Consider the following 14,883-nt stretch of genomic DNA (forward strand, 5'->3'; position numbering starts at 1 on the left):
TTTCACCTCTATGAACACCTCTCTCTTAAAAATGAGGCCACTGAGTGATTTGCCCGGGCTTCATGGACTAACAGATAATAGAGCTAGGATTAGCATACAGGTGTTCAGGCTCCAGGAATTTTTTCCCGCAGACCAGTGATCATCAGGTAGGGGAAACAACTTCTCCATCCCTCTGCCCCCACCAGAATGGCAGATCATAACTAGGAGAAGAGAGCATAGCTTGAAAAAGCATATTTAAATCATTCTAAGTACCTATTGTTTTCATGACCAAACCACCAAAGGTAAATGCTGTTCAGAATCTTCTCGGTTAGTGAGTAAGCAGATGTGGCAGGTGGTACTAATGCCCATGTGACATGGTAACTAGAGCTTCAGAGACACAAAGGAGAGTGAGGACTGTGAAACATCCCTTGGATTTGCCAGCTAGAAAGGAACGGCGATCTTCAAGAGCCCAGTTCCGCAGTGAACCTGGAAGCTGGGTTGCAGGAATTAAGAAAAGAATGGGTAAGGAGAAAGTGTTGGCGATGCAGGCAACACAGAAGTGAGAGGATGTAAGGAAATCGAAGTAGAACTTTTGGCAGGATCAAAGCTCTCTCTCCTGGCAGACTGGATCAAGGGTCTGGCCTCTATGTCCCCCAGCCCCAATTCCTCTCTCTCCCTTATTTAATGTAATATGTTGCTCAGCAGTTTATGTTAAAAAGGTAGAGGGATTATATTTTAATATATTAATACCTTTAACAAATTAAAGATGTTTTTCTGTCCCCGAGGTAAGCGCATTTCACTGCGTGTCTTCTGAGGGATACATGCCCAGCCCCTGTCCGCATCTCCCTGCTCTCTGCACCCCTTCCTCTCCTCCCCCACCACAGCCCCACCGGCCCACAGAATTACACAGCTAGAAGGAGAATCACCCAAAACAAAGGCTGAGCATATTTGAAAATCCTCCTGTCTTAGTGTAAGTCAGGAAGATTTGGACACATACTTGGTGAGAAAGTTTTTCTGCCTTCAGAGACTAACTGAGTTCAGAAAGTAGATTATAGATTCCCAAGGGCAAGGTAGGGCAGGGGGAGAAGGTACCAGAGGAATGGAGAGTAGGAGATGAAGAAACCACAGGTCTCCACCAGGGAAGGCCCTCTCTGTCCCCCACTCCAATGAGGTTCATGGAAGTCCACGCAGCACCCAGTGGTCCTCACTACTAACTGGTGAGGGCATCTCTGGGCAGCATTCAATATGTTGCTGCAGAGCTGGGTTTGTGTATTCCCCAAAACTCTTTCCGGGCCTCATCTAATTGATAATAACCCTAGGTGGTGGGGCCCACAGTGGTGATACAAGAAAAGGGACCTCCTCCTCCTATCCAGGGTGCCATTAGTTGGAAGTGGATTGACATCTTACACAAGATGAGGAAAGTATAGAGTACACTATCCTGCAATGTATGTATTTATGAATTTGCCTTCCCTACTCTACTGGCATATCCTTGAGGCCAAAGATCATCTCTTTTTAACCTTTGCATACTTGATACCCGGAATAATTTTTGGCACAGAGCTTAATTCATGTTCGTTGAATGAATAAATGAGCAAATGGTTGATTGATGAGTAAGTAAAAGTAAAAATGTTTAGAAGTAGATATCAGAAGAAGAGAGAGAGGAGAAACTAAAGATGCTTAAAGAGGAAAGGATGATTGTTTAAACAGAGCTGAGAGTAACTGGGATTGGGAAGTTTGTAAGGCAAATCCAAGTTCTTTTGGAGCCTGGTAAAAGGGATGAGGTGAGAAATGGTGAGCCTCTGGTATGTTGGGATTAAAAATTTTTATTTTTCTTGGGACTTCCCTGGTGGTGCAGTGGTTAAGAATCCGCCTGCCAATGCAGGGGACACGGGTTCAAGCCCTGGGCTGGGAAGATGCTACATGCCATGGAGCAACTAAGCCCATGTGCCACAACTATTGAGCCTGTGCTCTAGAGCCCATGGGCCATAACTACTGAGCCCACGTGCCACAACTACTGAAGCCCACGCGCCTAGAGCCCGTGCTCCGCAACAAGAGAAGCCACCGCAATGAAAAGCCTGCGCAGCACAACGAAGAGTAGCCCCCACTCGCCGCAACTAGAGAAAGCCCGGGAACAGCACCGAAAACCCAATGCAGCCAAAAATAAATAAATAAAGTAAATAAATTTATTAAAAAAAAAATGTCGGCTCAAGACAGCCTCCCACCCACTTCGCCCTACCACAGCCCCTGCACTGCCGTGACGCTTGTGAAAACCACTTTGGTCAGAAAAACTACCTTTGGATGCCCTTCAGCAGGGAGGAATGAATTCTTGCTTCTGCCGGGGCTGGCCCAGGTCCTGGGCAGCCTGGACCCACTATGCGGCCATTCGCAGGTTTCACCCTGAGGACTAGAGGACGTCCAGTGGGATAAGACGTGATATTGACCGATTCGTTAAAGAAGCCAAAAGCTCTGTGCCTACTTCAAGGGAAAGTGTAAAACGGTGGATTAAATGACTTGATAGAATATATATAATGTTAGAAAGGGAGTTGGGAATGGAAATCAATGCTTCCATATCTCGTATTTTAATCCCCAGATCATGTTAATAAATTTTGACATAGACTTTTTGGTGTGAGAAGATATTTCATCTGAGATATGACAAGGTTTAAAAAATAATTCTTTACATAATATCACCCCTTAATTTAAGCTTTTTGGGTGATTTTGTTGTTAAACTGATTTGTCAGTTTGCCTCAGAAGGTTGTATTTCTCTATGCAAGAATAACCGTCTAAAATATATAAAGACACCACAAAAAAGGAAGAGCTTTTCTGAAATCAGAGTACTGCAGTCTTCATTTCCAGCCTTCAAGTCTGTTAAAAAAAATATGGATATATATATATATTTTAAAGTATGCAAAAATATCTTATTTATTGTAAGCAGAGTACTGAAAATTCAAATTTTCGAGCTGATGGAGAAAAGAATTGCAGATCATCAGTTTGTCAAACATCAACATCAGCTCAAACAAATCTGGGTTGACTTTTCAATAGGTTTCTGAAAGCTGGAGTAGCGGAAATCGCTAGATCCAGGGAGTGAAAGGGGAGGAGCCGGCAAAGATACGTTCCCAGTTCGGGATAAATGGCATCTTGCTGCTAAAACAAGCTTCACACGTTAGCCGGCAATCATTAGGTCGGTGACTTTCCTGATACCCAGGAGATGCTTGCACGAGGAATAAATTTCTGTGTTGCAGCATTTGACAAGCCTTGGTTCCTGATGTCTCACACTCAAGCCTTTCTTTAAAGTCACATCTGTTAGTTTAAAGCATTTTTAGTTTATTGAAGAAGCCTTCACAAAGAAAAAACAGATGACGAAAATCTCATCTGTCAAAACTGTTATTAAAACCAGTAACAGTGTGAAATTTTGTTTAAATTGAAAGCATCATTTATTTTTATCAAACATTTTATAAACAATCACATTTGAGAAAGATTTGGGGGACCTGGAGAGCCCTCAACGAAATGCAGCTCATTATGTCACTTCGTTGCTTGTGTGACTCAGATAGGCAGGGCCTGCTTTCCTTTAACTCGGGGAGAGACCAGAGGGGCAGAGACATTACCAGGAGCAGGGCTCGTCTGCCTTGAGGAGAGAGAGTGAGCAAGAAAGAGGATGCGCCAGAATGGAAACTGGAGACCAATGTTGGGGTGGCAGACATCGGGGCCGCCTTATTTGCCCTTTTTTGATGGATTAATGTGGGGTGACATGGCCTGTGCCTCAAAGTCCCTGAGAGGGCTTAGGACAAAGAAAGGAAAGGAAGGATACTCATTCACAGCCAGAAGGAGTCAAAGCCAGCCTTAGGACAGGGAACAAGACGAACATCAAGTCCATTTAGTTGAATCTTCATTCAATCCAGATGTCTGGCAACGCAGAGACAAAACATCCGACACTTCGCTATTGTGGAGACTCGACCTTAGAATATACAAAAGATCCAGTTTCACATTCTGAACTGTGTCTCCTGCTTCTTTGGCTGTTTGGTATTAACAGCTTGGACAAAGAAATCGTGTCTGAGGCAGCGTAGAACCATGTCAATCTGAATGATTTGTTCAAGTGGTGACCTTTCTCTCCTTTCGCCAACAATACTGTACTTAATTGTGTCACACTTTTGAGATCTCTTCCTGGGAGCCGGCAAAGTTTCAGGGGGCCTGGGGCACACAGAGTGGAGAGGGGCATTCCAGATCATCAGCTTTCCACTCCTTAAAGCTGACTGTTCTAAGAATGTGTCTAGTTCTCCTTGGATAGCTTCCCTTTCTCAAGCCCTCCTTTTCACATTTGCAAAAGAAAACCTTACCTCTTACTCATCAGGTATCTCACTAGAGGACGCAGCTCCAGGGTGTAAAGACCCCCCGGCCCCCAGGACTCCAAAGAAAGGGGCTGCTGGGATCTTGGAAGCCCACTAAAACCAAGACCTCACTCTGTGTCCCAGCTGCCTGTTTTCCACATTTTCAAAGAGAAGGTGAAAATTCCATGTTTACTTCCAAAATAGCAATATTATGTTTTCTGGAAATGGACCCGATATTAAGTTAGTGTTGTATTTTAGTTAGTGTTTATATTTCTTGACCAGTTATTCAGAGTTGCAGGAAAAAAACATTTTCATTAACTTTTGCCAGATGATTATATACTGTAATCCTCTATTTTATTTTTAACATAAGCACAAATGTCTTGCTCTCCAGTAACCTCTCTTCTGCTCATTTGTTTATTTTTGCCATGTGCTTATTACAGGAAGGCCTTGTAAGTGCCACTCTTAAGAAAATTAACAACAGGAATTAATGCACCTTTTGTAAGCGCAGAACTTCCTGTGGCCCAATCCTTTTTTTTTTTTTCTTCCTGTTGATTTACTCTGAACCCTGTATAATTCTAGCCATAAATTGTATTCATCCATGGAAATATAAACTAATTGGGAGAAAATTCCTATTCTCCTTAAAAGATGCATTTCCAATAAGAATTTTATTTGTTACATTCAGTAATTTAAAAATCAAAATGTATGATACATTTATATTTTTTGAGCAATTGTGGATTAATAACTGTAATGATAATGCATTCAATCTGGAAAAAAGTTAGTAATAATCTATCATTTATTTTTATTTCATGAAACAAAAACAATTTTCTTTTTTTTTTTTTACATCTATTTATTTAGGCTGCACAGGGTCTTTGCTGGGGCACGCAGGGATAGTAGCGGCATACGGGATCCAGTTCCCTGACCAGGGATCGAACCTGGGCCCCCTGCATTGGGAGTGCGGAGTCTTACCCCCTGGACCACCAGGGAAGTCCCAAAACAAACACAATTTAAACTTTTCAATGTGTATACATATTCTTGTTGCAGAGAAGTATGAGTCAATGATCAGTAAAAGACTTTCAAGCATAGAATATACTTTTATTTTTTTGCTGTACGCGGGCCTCTCACTGTTGTAGCCTCTCCTGTTGTGGAGCACAGGCTCGGGACACGCAGGCTCAGCGGCCATGGTTCATGGGCCCAGCCGCTCTGCGGCATGTGGGATCCTCCCGGACCGGGGCACGAACCCATGTCCCCTGCATCGGCAGGCGGACTCTCAACCACTGCGCCACCAGGGAAGCCCAGAATATACTTCATTAAGATAAAATTCCACAAGAAAAATGGAATGGAAATATAAGATCAAGGCGAAAATGATATAAACTTTCTGTTGAAGAAGAGTTTGTTCAATGTTTTGTAAATGTGTGGTGGTGAATATCAAATGAGGACATGTATCATTCAGGGGCCTGATGGGAATCGGATGGTACACTTCAGCCAGGGAAACTGAGCTGAGTTTATTAACACGGTTTACAAAAGTGTGGGCAGGATTATGTGAAACCTAATTGGGGGTGAAAGGGGAAGAAGGAGCCAAGTCCTGAGGGTGGAAAGTGAGGGAACAGTTACCAATTGGAGAAAGTGACTTAATCTCAGGAAAGAGCTGCCCTGTAGTAGCTGTGGTCTTGGACAGAAGATGGAGCAGACCTGTGTTCTAGAAGGAAGGAAACCAGGAGAATAAATGCCCCGACCTTACTCTCTTCCTGTTGTCCAGTCTTCTGCCCCTGCCTCCCGTAGAAGACCGTTGGTCCTTCTAACAAGACCCAACTTGTTAGAAGTGGAGACAGGCCTTAATCTTACATTGTTAATGATATCGTGGTATTAGCTGTAGGTTTTTTGTGGATGTCCTTTATCAGATCAAGGAACTTCTTTTCTAGTCATAGTTTTTGAAAGCTTTTATCATGAATTTTGTGAAACACTTAACTGCATCTACGGAGATAATTATGTTTTCACTTTTATCCTGTTAATAATAATATTGAATGACTAGTAAATGTTAAGCTAACCTTGCATTCTTAAGATAAACTACACTTGGCTGTGAAGTATTATCCTTTTTGTGTAACGATGATTCTTTTTGCTAATATTTTGTTAAGAATGTTTGTGTTTATGTTCATGAGGGAATTTTTTTTTCTTCCTTTAGTTTTCTTTCTTGTAATGTCTAAATCTTGGTTCATTATCAGGGTGATGCTGGTCTCATAAAATGAGTTGGGAAGAATTTCTTCTCTGTTTCCTGGAAGAGTTTGTATGGGATTGGTATTATTTTTTTATTAAATGTTTTAAAGAATTCACCATATATCATCTGGGATGGCATGTTTTGTTTTGTAGGGGGAGATTTTAAATTGTGAATTCAATTTATTAATTGATATAGAAATTTTAAGGTATTTTATTCTTTCTTGAGGGAGCTCTAGTAACTTGCGTCTTTTAAGAATTTGTCTGTTTCATCTAGGTTGTCAAATTTATTGGCATAAAGTAGTTAATATATTCCTTTATTATCCTTTTATTGTTCAGAATATCTGTAGTAATGCTCCCTTTTTCATTCCTGATATCGGTAATTTTTGTCTTGTCTTTTTTCCCTGATAAATTTGATTAGTAATTTATCATTTCTACTTATCTTTTCATATTATAAACTTTTAGTTTCATTGATTTTTTCTATTATTTTCAGATTTTTATTTTACTGATTTCTACTCTTAGCTTTATTATTTCTACTTACTTTATGTTTAATTTTAGCTTCTTCAGGTGGAAGCTTAGATCACTGATTTGAGACTTTTATTTTAATATAAGCATTTAAATCTATAAATTTTCCCCAAGCACTGCTTTAGTTGCCTCCCATAAATTTGAATATGTTGTATTTTCACTTTCTTCCAGTTAAAAATAATTTTCAGTGTCCTTGTTGAAGTTTTTTGAACTGTGGGTTATTTTATTTTATTTTTTTTGGCCACGCCGCACGCCATGTGGAACTTCCCTGACCAGGGATCAAACCTGTGCCCCCCCGCAGTGGGAGTGTGGAGTGTTAACCACTGGACTGCCAGGGAATTCCCGAGCTATGGGTTATTTAGAAGTAGGTTATTTGTCAAATTTTCAAAGATATGTTCAGATATCTTTCAGTTATTGATTTCTAATTTAATTACATTATGTTAGAGATCATACTCTATGGTTTCAATCCTTTTATTCTATTGAGACTTCTTTGTGGCCTAGAATATGATTTATCCTTGTGAATACTCCATGTGCACTTGAAAAGAATGTGTATTCTGCTGCTGTTGGGTGAGTGTTCTATGAGTGTCAATTAAATCCCATTGGATAATTGTCTTGCCCAAATCTTCTTATGTCTTTATTGACTTCCTGTCAAGTGGTTCTATCAATGACAGAAAGAGATGCGCTGAAGCCTCCTACTATAATTGTAGATTTATTTCTTATTTCAATTCTTTCAGTTTTTGGTTCATGTATTTTGAAGTTATGTAGTTGGGAGCTGTATTAGTCAGGATTCTCCAGAGAAGCAAAACCAAGAGGAGATGCCAGCAGGACATTTATTACAAGACATTGGCCCATGCAGTTATGGAGGCTGAGAAGTCTCATGATCTGCTGTCTGCAAGACCCCAGAAAGCCAGTGGTATAATTCAGTCCAAGTCCAAAGGCCTGAGAACTGAGGAGCTTACAGCATAAATCCCAGTCTGAGGACAGAAGATGAGATGAAATATCACAGCTCAAGCAGTGAAAAAGGAGAGAATCCCTCCTTCCTCCCCCTTTTGTTTTATTCAGGCCCTCACAGATTAGATGATGTCCAACCACATGGGTGAAGGCAATCTTCTTTACCGAGATCACCAGTCCAAATGCTAATCTCATCCATAAGCACCCTTATACACACACACATGGCTGGTCAAGTTGACACATAAAATTAACCATCACAGAAGCATACACATTAGGATTACATCTTTTTGATGAATTGTCCACTTTATTATTATTTATTATCCCTCTTTATCCATGATGATGTTACTGTTCTGAAGTCTACTTTGCCTGATATAAGCTATTCTGGCTTTCCTATGATTAGTATTTGCATGGTGTATTTTTCCATCTTGTTACTTTTAATTATCTGTGATTTTATACTTTGAGTTTCTTATAGACAATATATAGTTGTCTTGATTTTTCTTTCATTTTAGCAACATATGCCTTTTCATTGGAGAGTTTAGATCATTTGTTTTGTATTTGATTATTGATATGGTCAAGTTAAAACCTACCATCTTGTTATTTGCTTCTGTTTGTTTTATCTGTTTTTTCCAAATCATTTTTTCTTCTTTATTTATCTTTTTGGGAGGGGGCTTATTTTTTAATGTTCCATTTTATTTCCACTTCTGGCTTATTAGCTATACTAAGTGGTTACTCTAGCGTTTACAATACATCTTTCACTTACCACAGTCTACCTCTAAATCATCTTATACCGTTTCACATATAATACAACTTCTGTCCCCTACCCCTTATCCTTTGTGCTATTGTTATCATACTTAATATTTCTTCATGTGTTATAAACCCCACAGTGAGTTTTTGTTGTTTCTTCTTTAAGCAGTTATCTTTTAAAATAAATTTTTAAAAAACAGGAAAAAATGGTTCTTTGTATTTCCCCGCAAAGCTATCATTTTCACTGTACTTCATTCCTTTTAGTAAAGTCAGTTTCCTTCTGGGATCATTTACCTTCTGCCTGAAGAACTTCCTTTAATTTTTGTAGTGAAAGTCTGTTGGTAAAATATTCTCTCAGTTGTTTTTCTTAAAAGTCTTTATTTCAGTATTATATCTAAAATACGTTATGCTGTGTATAGCATTCTAAGCTGACAGTTTTTTTCTTTCAGTGCATTAAACTGGTTTCTGATTTATACATTTTCTGATAAGAAATCTGCTAACAATTTTATCTTTTGTTCCTTTTTTCATAATGTGATTTTTTTCTGTCATTGCCTTTAAATGTTTCTCTTTTTGCTGTTTTTCAGTAATTTGATTGTGATCTCTCTTGCCCCCCACTCCCTTCGCCCACCCTACTTGGAATTTTTGAACTTCTTGGAGCTGTGGGTTTATAGTTTTCACCAAATTTGAAAATATTTTTGCCACTTTTTCTTTAAATATATATATATTTTCTGACATCTCATTCTACTTGCCTTATGTTAGATTGATATTTTCTCTCAGGTCAATACAGTTCTCTTATTTTTTTCTTCCTCTGTACTTCCTGTAGAATAGCTTATATCCTCAAGCTCATTGATTTTTCTGTTCTTGTTGTTTTACAATGTCTAATCTTCTGTCGATCCTAATCTTCTGTCAATCCCATTTGGTGATTTTTTTTCATTTCAGATTTTGTACTTTTTAATCTCTAGAAGTTATATTTTTCTTTTTTGTATTGTTCTTTTTTCCCCTTGTTATGTACATGTTTTTTCTTTAAATACTTAAGCATATTACACATATTTATAATAGCTGTTTTAACGTCCCTTTCAGCTAATTCCATCATCTCTGTCATTTCTGGGTCTGTTTCTCTTAGCTAGTTTTTCTTCTGATATGAGCCACATTTTCCTGTTTCTTCACATATAGTATTATTTGATTTGATGAGGGATATTGTGAAATCATACTTCTGGGGGCTGGATTTTGTTGTATTCCTTTAAAGAAAGTTAGACTTGTTCTGGCAGGTAGCTAAGCTTCTTGTAGATCAGTTGAATCATTTCAAGGCTTCAGGATTTTTTTAGAGCAAGTCTAGCTTAGCCTGTACCCTGAGCCTGTACCCTTAGGCTCAGTTCTAAGGCCTGATCTTTCTTGAGTCTCTACTGAAGTATATTCAGTGACATATTTCCACTTTAACCAACGGGAAAAAAAAATTAGTCCTGACCCTATGTAAGCTCTGGGAATTTTTTATCTTACAACTCCCTGGTAATATATACATATATATATGTGTGTGTGTGTGTGTGTGTGTGTGTGTGTGTGTGTGTGTACATATATATTTATTTATTTATATTTGTATTCAGCCAAAGACTCAAGAAGACACCTATGCAAATTTCTGGAGCTCTTTTTCTATGTAGCTTTCTTCTCTCTGATATCCTACCTTGAAAATTTTAGCTAATCTGTGACTCTGAACTGTAATCTCTATCTCTTCAACTCAGCAATGCTATGAAGCTCTTCTTGAGTTTTCCCTCCCTGGGCTTGAGGTTTGCAAATTACTTCCAGACAGAAGGACAGTGCAACTGAGGGACTCACCTTATTTTCTCTCTCTCTTTTTTGTTTTTTCAGAGATTACAGTCCTGTGCTGTCAATTATGTGATGTCTGAAGACAGTTCTTTCATATTTTGTTCAGTTTTCCGGTTGTTTATTGTAGGATGATAAATCTGGACCCTGTTACTTTCTTATGGCTGGAGTTTGAAAGTCCTTGTGTCACCTTTGAATTTTTTCCCCTTACTTCCACAACCACGTTGTTTCTGTTCCCTCCCAAGCCCTATCACTGCAGCCTCTCTCACCAGTCACCTCTTTCCCATTGCCATGGCCTTACCTCAGTCCACAGTTACCTGCCTCCTCAATAACCACAAAAGTCTTTTACCTAGCCTTCCTACCTCTGGACTCCATCCCCCAATCCAGCCATCACTCTCTTTGACAGAATGGTCTTCTTAAAACTCTTCTAATAGTCATTGTAAAATCTCTTTCAAATCTTCAGCGGCTCCACTTGGTAGCAGCGTAATTAAACACTTTTTTATGTTGGTATTAAAGCAACTTTACGCTCTTCTCTTTTGCTTTCATCTGCCATTACTTCCCTTAATTTTCCTCTTTATGTAACTTTTTCTACTGTGTTTTCTCTTCCCTGTATAGTAACACTCTTCCTATTTTTGTGATTAAGACAAAATTGAATGCCTTTTGTGATGCCCTACTGGATCTCATTTTATAAAGCATACCGCATCCTCTTCTGAATTCTGAGAGTAATTTGTTCATACTTCTCATGGCACTTTTGACTTTGTCCCCCTTTATCATAGTTCTTCATGAGCAAGTGTTATGGACACCAAGTATTGTGTACTGTGATTTTCCCCCCTATTTTATCTCCTAGAGCAAATGATGAAAGTGAATTTCCTTGACTTGGTGCCTAATAAAGTATCACTGAAGAAATTATTGCCTAGGTTAACCTCTTGACATTTAAAAGAACTCTTTCCTTCAGATTGGCCGTGTCGACTCCAGAATAGGAATCTAATGTTGACCATCAACTGGGATAAGATTTAAAACAAACCTTCTGTATCATAGTCTGTATCATCTCACTATTACCATTTGCTATCACTTATGTGTATCATATCACTGATTTGATATATTAAAGACAAATAATTCTATTTTCAATTCTTAGTTAGTGCCTCTCTTCTCCATTTTATTTATGTCCATGTTTATGTTTTGAGATATGTGTGTTTTTTGCTAGATTGTCAGCTCTACACAAATAAGGCTTTTATCAGCTCTTTAGTACAGTGCTTTGTATATACAATTGGAGGTAATATAATATAATTATAAGAGCTCTTTTTTCTGAGACATACACACTTTCACACTTTGGTTTACTGAGTAAGCATGGGCCATCACATATTAACAAAGTGAGATATATATATATATGATTTTAGCTAGTGCCCAATATGTGTACATTCTATACAAAAATTGATGTAAAAATGCTGATATCTTATTGACTATTACCTGTTTCATGTTAGAAAATAATAGCAGAATATTAGTTCTAATATGTGTAGACTACATCTGATAGAGATACTTTAATTTTTGTGTCTCAAATTATGAGGATCCAATTTTCTCTAGAAAATGCTTGTTTCTCTCAACCTCATTATCAGAACACTTTCTGCATACTTTGCCTAAAATTACCTTTTCTTCATTTTAATTATACAACTCCAAATCACTTTTCCTTATTAGTATTTGATAATTACAAGCAAAGAAGCAAATATAAGAACAAGAAATACATGAGCAACGCAGTCATGCATTTTCCCCTTCTTTCTGTTGATAGCGCTGACTTCATTGAGATGAAGTGTATTTAATTTCAATTCGCTGAATGACCACGTTCATAATTTGAGTTCATTTCCATTTCAGGATGATTTCTTTCCAATTTGATTCAATATACATAATTTTTCTTTAAGCATACATGTGTACATTCCTTTAAACTTGTTTTTATCTAGGGAAGGAGGAAGGAAATTAACATTCATTTTGTATCTCCTTTTGACACAGTCTGTTTTTGGCACTTGACACGTATTATGTCATTTGATTCTCTCCACAATCCTGGGAAGCTGGAATTATTATTCTCATTCTAAAGATGAAAAACTGATGGCTAGAAACCAACATGCCCAAGGTTGTTTAATTAAGAAATGGCAGAGCAAGAATTCAAATAAAACCATTCTCTTTTTATTTTTTTAAAAATGATACTGCATTGTTTATTTTCAAGCAAAGATTCTGCAAGAAACTCACAGGAATCTAGGAAGTTAATAACTTAAAAAAAATTGGTTTATCTACAGTGTGTGTGGAGTCCATGTGTTAAAATGCTTCTCAGAACATGACACTTGAACATGCTCTGTGCTAGAATTTTGTGATGTCTCCAGATTTGCTGACGTGTAAAGGTAGACTTCAAAGGGAAGCATTCTGAAACCACATTGTGAAAACGTTTCTATGTGGGCTCTCAATTTTTTTTTTTTAAAGACAGTGATAAATTGATCTTAAAAGCCTACTGAGATTAAACTAGGTAGAAACCATCTGTGCATTTACCATCACCCACAAACATGTTAGCTTCTGGGTGACAGTAGTGGAGACCATGATCACATTCATTTCCACTCCCAGCAATTTAGTTTTATCTAACAAGCCACAGGTTTCCCCAGGAGTTTTGCTTAATTGGGTTGTAAGTTGCCCCTTTTGGAATTATTAAAACTCTATGCATCCAAATGAGAGAATGTAAATTGTGTATTATGATGATACTTAGGGTTGCTGTTGTCTTAGTGACAATTACAAAAGTGAGGCACTGTATAGGAAGCACTGGAATCAGCTCCAGAAAATATAAATTATAATTTCAAATTAGTTACCTGAACTAAGTCAAGTCACTTAACCGTTGATTTCTAATCTTGACCTTCTCCTCCATAAAATAAAGGAATTGAACAATAAAATCACCCAAAGAAGTTTTCTTTTTTAAACTATGTTTTTCCCCAATGGAAAAAGTAATATACGGATGTAATGAAAAAATAAATAAATAATACAAAAGGAAACACAATAAAAAAATAATTCTTCCATTCCGGTTTCCTATCCCTTCTTTGGTGCAACTGCTATTAACAGATTGTGAGCGTGTTGACACATATTCTATGCCTATACAACCAGGTGTATAGGCATATGTGTGTGATATGCGACATTTTTTTCTTTTTAACTCAAATGGAATGTACTGTACTCACTGTTCAGTTGAATTTTATAAAATGGCATACATGCATCTTGGAGATTTTTCCATATCACCATATTTAGATCCATCCCATGACTTTTAGTGGTTGCATACTATGTCTTTGTACGGGTATGCTACAATTTATTTAATCAGTTTTCTAATGATGGACATTTAAGTTTGTCACAATGACCATACTTGTATATATGATATTGCCAGTATATAAAGGCAAAAAGATATGTAGAATGGACTCCTGGAAATAAAATTATCAGTCCAAATTATTTTAAAAAATAATTTTAGGATAATGCACAGCTGATTTTTTAAAACATAATAACCTCTTTTAAAAAAATACAAATTTATAAAAATTCAAGCAATAAACAAAAATTAAAAAAGAAAGCAGAAGTTATTCTAATTCACAACCATTTAGAAATTATTTTTTACATTAGATGAATTAACAGACATTTGTTAGTGTTTATGTAGAAAGCTAGATAGATAATATTTCATTAAAAGGGACCGTGATATATATGATAATTTAAAAAGTATATTACCTTGGCCTTCCCTGGTGGTGCAGTGGTTGAGAGTACGCCTGCCGATGCAGGGGACATGGGTTCGTGACCCGGTCCAGGAAGATCCCACGTGCCGCTGAGCAGCTAGGCCCGTGAGCCATGGCCACTGAGCCTGCGCATCTGGAGCCTGTGCTCCACAACGGGAGAGGCCACAACAGTGAGAGGCCCACGTACTGCGAAAAAAAAAGTATATTACCTTTAATTTTTGTTTGGGTCTAACAGAATAAAAATAAACTGAGGTAAAACTGAAGGAATCTCTAAATATTAGGTAAATGTTTCATTACCACAAGCGATATTAGTATCTAAAAGTTCTCCCTATAATTAAAAAGGAGGATTCTAAAACTATTGCAGATGGAATCTACTCTTAACACAGTATTCCACTCTGCCTCCTTAGAGGCACCCGCCTCCAGAATTTGTTAATTAAAAAAAATTGTTAAGGTCTATAAACATTACAGTATAGTCTATAATAATCATTACCTCAGTTTTTGTCATATTTTTATATTTCATGGGTTCAGGACTCATTATATTTTTAAAAACCATGGCTTTTCTATTTTTGAGTTTTCTATTTTGATTTATTTCTTGATTACCT

This window comes from Delphinus delphis, chromosome 13 (assembly GCF_949987515.2).
Source record: "Delphinus delphis chromosome 13, mDelDel1.2, whole genome shotgun sequence".
Lineage (NCBI taxonomy): Eukaryota > Metazoa > Chordata > Mammalia > Artiodactyla > Delphinidae > Delphinus > Delphinus delphis.